Raw genomic sequence first — 8337 nt, 5'->3', positions numbered from 1 at the left:
TGACTGCATCAAGCGAAAGAAGGAAGAGAAGTTTTTATTTTTTATTTTCAACATTTGTTTTTGTGTATATATGCCTGGGAGAGTTTATGTGTACCATGTGCCCTTAGATTCCTGTGGAGGCCTGAGGGTGTCAGATGCTTTAAAACTGGAGTTACAGGTTGTTGTGAACACCTAATGTGAGTGCTGGGAACCCGAGTCCATGCCTCTGCAAGAGCAGTCAGCACTTAACCTTGGGGCCATCTCTCCAGCCTCAAAGAAATTTTTTTCTGATTTTTTTTCTTTTTCTCCCCCCACCCCCTGTCTTTTTCTTTGCCCTTTTCTTTTAGCCTTTAGAGACCGGCTTGTCCTGCTCTAGGGATAGGTTCTCTCAGCTGGGTTAGCATGAAAGACCATGGGAGTCATGCTAACTAACATGTACTTAGCAAGGAATACTGTTGCTGGAGTCATTTATTTAAATGGTAATTTCTTGAAAGGTGAAAGAACATTTAGTTCATCTTCCTGGATATTACAAGTATTATTGTGAAGGATGATTGGGAGAGGAAGAGAGGGTGGGTAGTAAGATTTCTGGGGAAGGAGGGATCACAAGTGGTCAATACAAGAAGGAGTACCAGACAAGTCACCCACCTCAGAAGTTAGCTGGCCCTTTGTGAAGTCTCAGGGGTGTGTCCTGTTTCAAGGAAGACTTTCTGAGCTACTGAACGGAAGCTGACTTCCTTGGTGATGAGCTGTGGACTCCTTCTGTATTCCAGCAGGGCCTGTAGAGATGCTTTCCATGTGTAATTGGTTCCAGTGTTGGCAAATGAGTGGTCCCATGAAGTATCTTCTTGTCCTTAGTGCTGACTCACATTTCAGCTCTTCCTGCCCCAACACAGCATCAAGCTCACGCCAGAGCAGGGCAGCCGCACACTGTAACCACAAACCAAATCTGATGGCCAAGTGACAAGTCAGAATCAAGAGTGCTTTTGTGTGTGTGTGTGTTTGACAGAGTATATCTGTGTAGTCTAAACTGGTTCCAAATTCTTCAGTACTGGAATTACTGAAGTACAGGTAAGTGTTACCTACCGTGCCTGCGATATGAACTATAGCATGGGAATTTTATGAAATCAAATCTCAGTGTTACAAATAAAGCTTTGTGGAATAGCTCCCATTCGCAATTATTTGCCTGCGTTCTGTATTTGTCCTACAGCAGCAGAGGTGAATGTTCACTCTAGAAACCTTGCCTGCGATCTGCCTAGCCCTCTATAGAAAGTTGTTGACCTCTTCCTGATTAAAAGCATCATTAAACTCCATGGATTTAAAAAAACAAAAAAAACCTAATAGTATGAGGACCCTAGATCAGAATGCTCCGGTACAGTAATAGTTACATCGAGGGCTGTTGGAGTAGTTTCACTGAAAATGTAACAAGCTCAGAGTCATTGGAGAAACAAATAAGTGGGTGAGGAAAAGGATTTTCATTTTAAAAACGGGACCCCAGTGTTCTTGGGAGGAATGTTAGTACCATGTGTTTACTAAGACAGGCTAAAAGGCTTGAAACTGGGGGTAGGGTGCTGTCATCCCTGTGGATACCTAATTGCCATGAGTCCACAGCCTGCTGCCACAGTGCCCTGGAGCCTCCACTCTTCTTATACTTGAAGTCGTCTCTGGATACTTCACCTTATAAACACCCAGGTAAATGCTGTGGGAAAAGCTAGATGCGATATTGTTGGGGGAAGATGTCTGCTTATGTTCTGTACAAATACATTTCTTTTTTAAAGATTCTTTTGGAGTGCCCTCAGATGCCAGAAGGACTTAGAATCACTGGAACTAGAGTTACAGATAAGCTGCTGTATTTTTATTTATTTAATTTATTTTTTAAAAGATTTATTTATCTATTATATATGAATACACTGTATCTGTCTTCAGACACACCGGAAGAGGGCATCAGATCCCATTACAGATGGTTGTGAGCCACCATGTGGTTACTGGGATTTGAACTCAGGACCTCTGGAAGTGCAGTCAGTGCTCTTAACCTCTGAGCCATCTCTCCAGCCCAGCCGTTAATTTATTTTTTTAAATTTATTTATTTATTGGTTATTTTATTTATTTACATGTCAACTGTTATTCCCCTTCCCAGTTTCCCCCTCTGCAAACCCCTCACCCTATTCCCCTCCCCCTGCTTCTATGAGGATGCTCACCTACCCACTCCTGCCTCACCACCCTAGCATTCCCCTACACTGGGGCATTGAGCCTCCACAGAACCAAGGGCCTCCCCTCCCATTGATGCCAGATGTCAAACTGGAGCCATGCGCCCCTCCATGTGTACCCTTTGGTTGGTAGTTTAGTCCCTGGGAGCTCTGGGAGGGTCTGGTTGGTTGATTATTTTGTTCTTTCTATGGGGTTGCAAGCTCCTTCAGCTCCTTCAGTCCTCCCCGTAACTCCTCCATTGGGGTCTCCATGCTCAGTCCAATAGTTGGCTGTGAGTATCAGTATCTGTATTGTCAGAACCTCTTGGGACAGCCATACCAGGCTGCTGTTAGCAGGTGCTTCTTGGCATCAGCAATAGTGTTTGGGTTTGGTGTCTGCAGATGGGTTGGATCCCTAGGTGGGGCAGTCTCTGGATGGCCTTTCCTTCCATCTCTGCTCCACTCTTTGTCTCTCATGCAATATGATTAATAATAATTTCAATACAAGTTCTTTCCTGATTGATCACGAGAACAAGATATATATATAAGCTTGCTATGCAGTGTTGCTTGCTGTCCAGAGCTGGGGGCTTTTCTTGCTTGTTTCATCACTACTCCTTTGAACTTAGGTTTGTTTCCTTCATTGATTTATCTTTGATAGTGAGGCCACTTTACTTTAGTCCTGAAATACTATCAGGACTTGTGGTCTTTCTCCTGCTCTAGTATACATCCTTAGCAGAGCACGTTCTCAACCTTCACTAAGTTTAATTGGCCTTTGTCTTACTGTGTTAGTCCCTTTTCTGATGTTGACAGTGTACCACACTGGGCCTTCATAAAGAACAGGTAGGTTTCTCCATGTTTTGAAGACTGGAAAGGCCAATGCCTTTGGTAAGGATCTTCTTGCCAACAATGATGTAGAGAAAATGGTGGCAAGAAAGTGTAACAGCACACTAGTTTCGGTCTCTCCACCCATAAAGCTACTAATTTCATCACAAGGGCCCACCCTTCTAACCTCAGGTTACCTCCCAAAAGGCTCTACCTCTCAATACCATCAACATAGGCATTTGTGGTGTTTCCAAGACATGAGCTATGGACTATTCAAACCAGTGCTGTGTTCTGGTTTGATTTCTCTGTTGCTGTAATAAATATCACTGCCAAAGTCAATGGGGAGGTGGGGGAGGTATTTCTCTTAGGCAGTGCAGGAACTCAAGCAGAGGCAGGGAGCTTGAGGAAAGCAGCTTCATGGTAGCATTGCCACAGTGGGCTGCACCCTCCCAATCAGTTACCAATCGAGGAGATGCCTCAGAGATGCCCACAGGCCAGTCTATCGAGACATTTTCCCCATTGATAATCCCTCATAACTGGGTAGTGGTAAGCTGACAGCTGAAGCTAAGTAAGAGACACTGTCCATTCCAACCTGTTCCTCATAGATCTGTCTAAAGTGTTGCTCTGCACTATATTGCAGAAGCTTACATTTTACACAAGATAAAAGTCAAGTCTCTGGCGTTTAGACCCGCCAATCCACTTTCTTCCATTTTCCAGGTTTGAAAGCGGCTATCTGCCCCGGGCTAATCATGATGTACTCCTACTTTTGTCTCCAGAAAGTAGTCCATCAAGCTTGGTCTCTTGCTTTGGCTTTTAGGAACTGACTCTGAGCCTGGCCTTAGGAGCCTACCCTGACTGTAAATGTCTCTGGTGTGTTTTCTGTGCCCACTGGTGCCACCAAGGTTCATGTTCACAATTTCATCCATGTAGGTTCTTGGGTATTGTGTCCTCAGACTCTAATATACAACGTATCCTTGAGAATAGGCATGGTGAAATATATTTCTTAAGGTCTGTATCTCTTCCTGAACTTGAAAAGTTGATGACTTGTGTCCTAATTAATCTAAAGAAAGAGTGGCAACCTGGATAGAGTTTACATTTTCTTGTTCCTGTGAACCCTGAATCTCAACTTCAGAAATGTTTACTCCTGTCAATACTTGGCTTTCCCTCTAGGTGTCAGAAGAAGCAAACAAATGCTAAGCTCATACCTAGTCTGTCTGCATTGCTAGTTTTAAAAACTATCCAAGTATTGTTGACCTTGAAAAGGTCATTCATTGCTTGCCTTCTGTTTTAGAGCAGTAATTCTTCAACTTTTTTGTTTGCATAAGTACTTTTTGAAAATTTAGAAGGAAGCTAATTCCATTGCACATTTTTGTATTGGTTTGGTTTGAGTCAGGATCTCACAGTGCAGTCCTGACTGGCCTGGAACTTGCTCTGTAGGTCAGAATGGCCTTGGACTTTCTGGAAATCCATATGCCTCTGTCTCTTGTTAGTTGATGGGATTAAACATGTAAGCCACCACACCTGGTTCCATTGCACATTAAGTTTCCCTGGTCTGTTGTTGTCAATAGATAGAAAATCCACCTTAGTATAAATACTCACATTTTAAAATAGTCATCAGTGCTGATGGGCGATACTCTCTAAATGCTATAGAAATTAATAACATATCCATATAGAAAATGCATAGAGAGGGCCTGGAGAAATGGCTTAGTGGTTAAGGGTAGCAACCATGCTGGGGAGCCCACAAATGCTTGTAAAATGCCAGTGATATACCATAAGGAATCTGACACCACTTCTGACTATCATGGATAACTGCATTCACATGCATAAGCTCCCAAATGAAAAAAGATTTTAAAGTATATCTTTTTTCTTCAATTACAGTTATTTCACCTGCCCTTTCAAGATCTTCTAATACAGTAAAACCACTAAAATGCCCATGTTGGGCTCAAAAGATTGCTGGAAATGTAGTATCATATCGGTGCAAATGAAGGAAACATTTCACATGATGCTGTCATATGAGAGGTAAAAGCAGTGAAACAAGTTGACCATTCCCTCCACTTGGGAAGACCTAAGGAGTCTCTACTGTTGCTGTCACTAGTGCTCAGCTCCTGTGTCTGATGGTGGCTGGGCTGGAGGGCAGCAGCCATTCCCATTGGGTCAGTTGATCCTGCCCTTGCATTTTACTGCATACTTCTGTGCTTGAAAGCCACAGCGGTACTTAAAGTTTTTGATGTTAAGGTAATGTAAAATGTGGAATCATCCTTTTTGGGGTGATTCTGGGGACTGGACTCAAGGTCTCATAACTTCAGTCAAATATTCTACTACTGATCTATATCCGTGAAAGAGAACCTAGTAGTCTATGACTAATTTTTAAAACTTGTATCCATGTAAGTGTGAATATAGCACCTACATAAAGAGGAGGAGGAATGGAAGTAACTTTAAGGACCGTTTTATTCAGTTTCTTAAATCCGATGCCAAAGATTACACTGTGATCTATCTACAAAACTTAGGTTTTAAGAAGTCATCAGCTAATAATGGTTAGCTTCTTGGTCTCTTGTTGAAAACAGTTAGTTGTAGGTTATATGACTATTAGAAGTATTTGTTATATAGAATTATATATTTAGGAATGCAAATCCAAACAATTGTACCAGTGCTTAAGTGCGTATGAATTGGACCTACTGGTCCTTAGGGCTTCAAATAATTTTTACAATACTCTGTAGTTCTAACTTTATGTATAGCAAATATCCATATAACAAGATCAAATGAAATAACTATCCTTAACTCAACCAAATCAGACTGATTTTGTCAGAAAAGCTGACCAGTGAATTAAATGCTAATGAATTCTAAAGACATGAAAACCATCAAACAATATAGATTACCATACAAATGTTATTCAAAGAAGCAGGAGCTAAGAGTACTTTTGCAAAGGACCTGAGTTTGAGGCTCAGGGCCCACATGATGTTCACAGCTATGGATAACTCCAGGTCCAGGGTGCTCAGTGTACTTTTCTGACCTAAGGTTCCAAGCACAAGTTATGAACACATACATACTTGCAGTCAAAACACTCATCCATGTAAAGGTTTAATCTTTTAAAAGAAGTTATACAAAGCAGTGAGGATTGAGCTCGGGTAGATTTACCAGATAAGATTCAGTTTTTTGTTTCTCTAAGCTGTAACAAGTTGGTGCTTTGGATGAAATTGTCATGTGTTCGCAAGTAGATGGGCCTTTTTTTTTTTTTCATTAAAGTACGTGTTTTGAACTGAGATGTTTGGGAGAATTAGGAAGTAAATGAATATTCTGTACTGCTGGAAGCAAACTGATCTGCCACTGGCCTCGTTTGTTTTGTGCCAGTAGTTGGTAATAATGTTATGAGAGTAATAAGTAAACTGGTATTTGTAGCGGGGGGGGGGGAATACTTTACAGTATGATTCAGAAACATTTTGTATGTAGATTTTATTCAGTTCATCATGGAAATTTTGATAGTCTAGAAAAGTATTCCATGCTACAATGAAAATGGACCACCAGAACATAGTTTTGATGGTCCAAAGGTACTGTTTTAGTCATTGTTCTAAGAATTTTATATGACTTTTTTTTTTATTCTTTGAGGATTTCATACATTCACACATTGTATTTTGATCATATTCATCTGGCAACATCTAACTCCTGGACCTATCCCCACTGCCTCAGCCCCTCCCAGCTTCCTGTCTCATTATTTTTTATAACCATCCAAGTCCAATTTGTCCTGCCCATGTTCATGTGGGTGTGTCCTGGATCATTAAGAACCAGGTTTGATTTTGTTTATTTTTTTTAAAGCCTACCATTAATTGTGCCTTTAATTGTACTGGACATTGTTCTAAATGCTTTTATTATATTTTATTTATATTGTGGTGGAGTTACATGAAGTGTGCCAGTCAGGGGACAATATGGAGGAACCATTTCTCTCCCTGCACCATGTGGGGACCCAGAGATCAAACTCAGGTTATCAGGATTGGTAACAAGTGCATTTGCCTACTGAACCATCTCATAGCCCCTGGTCAGTTTTTAAATAGTTGACAATTTTACTTAAGTAAAACTCAGTATTTCTTCTAGATGTCTGCTGCCTGGCTGGTGGGGCATCACGAAGAGTGACTCGTAAATGCTGCCAAGCCTGAGTTTGTTTTCCAGGGCACAAGGAGGAAACAGAAAACCAAGTCGTGGAAGTCCTCCACATGAGTACTGTGACACACTGGCAAGCAACCCTGACACACTTAATGACACACATACAATTTTACAGAAAATAAAGAATTTGGGGCTGGAGAGATGGCTCAGATGGTGAAGTGCTATGGAAGACCTAAGCATGTTCCCCAGTAAGATGAGCTGGACACGTGCTTGTAAATGTCAGCACTGGGGATGTGGAATAGGACCATTCCTGAGCTCTCTGGCCAGCCAGCATTCTAGCCTGTTTGTCAAGTTCCAGGTCACTGAGACCCAATCTCAACAAGAAGAGGGCAAAGGGAACACCAGCCTTCAAGTGACAACACCCAAAGTCACTCTGGCCCTGGCCTCTGTATACATAAGAACACATACCACATTCACATACATTTGAGTGTACACACAAAAGTGATACACATAACAACAGTATGGTGGCACGTCTGCCATCCTAGTGCAGAGAGGCTAAGACAGGCACTCATTGCCATGAATTGACAACAGTGTATGCTGTAGCAAGTATCAGGCCAGCCAGGGCTACATAGCAAGACCCTATCTAAAGCAGCAAGCAAACAAAAAACTAAGGTGCGTTTCTTAGTAAGGTTCTTAGAAATGGAAGTGGCCAACTTGTGTGTGTGTATATATATACATATGTATATACATATACATATATATATATAACATGTCTAACATATACGTGTGTGTGTGTGTGTGTGTAAACATATATATATGTTAGGTAATAAAAAATCATAATTTCTTTTGTTCTATTTTTCTACATATCCACATTTTAAACATCCCAACAAATCCCCAATCCTTATTTCTAATTCCTCTTACTAAAAGGAGTATGTGTATATGTGTCCTTGTGCTCTCGTGCATGTAGAGGACATGGCAAGACATCTCACTGGAACATGAAGCCATACCCAACATTTTATGTAGGTGCTGGAGATTGGGACTCAAACTTTCATACTTGCAGAGTAAATCTCTCAGGCACTGAGCGGTCTCCCCTGGACACTGGTAAAAATGCTTAGATGGGGCAAATGTCTGTGAAACTGTCAGAGCTCCCCACCTTCATGCAAGAAAATGGGTGCCTTGGGTCTGTGCTGGACTGAACAGACATGAGTGGTATGTCCTGGGTATTTAGACAGATTTTTGCATGTGTGTGTGTTTTAGG

Source organism: Grammomys surdaster, unplaced genomic scaffold (assembly GCF_004785775.1).
Source record: "Grammomys surdaster isolate TR1022 unplaced genomic scaffold, NIH_TR_1.0 185, whole genome shotgun sequence".
Taxonomy (NCBI): Eukaryota; Metazoa; Chordata; class Mammalia; order Rodentia; family Muridae; genus Grammomys; species Grammomys surdaster.
Note: the sequence above shows the minus strand (reverse complement) of the source record.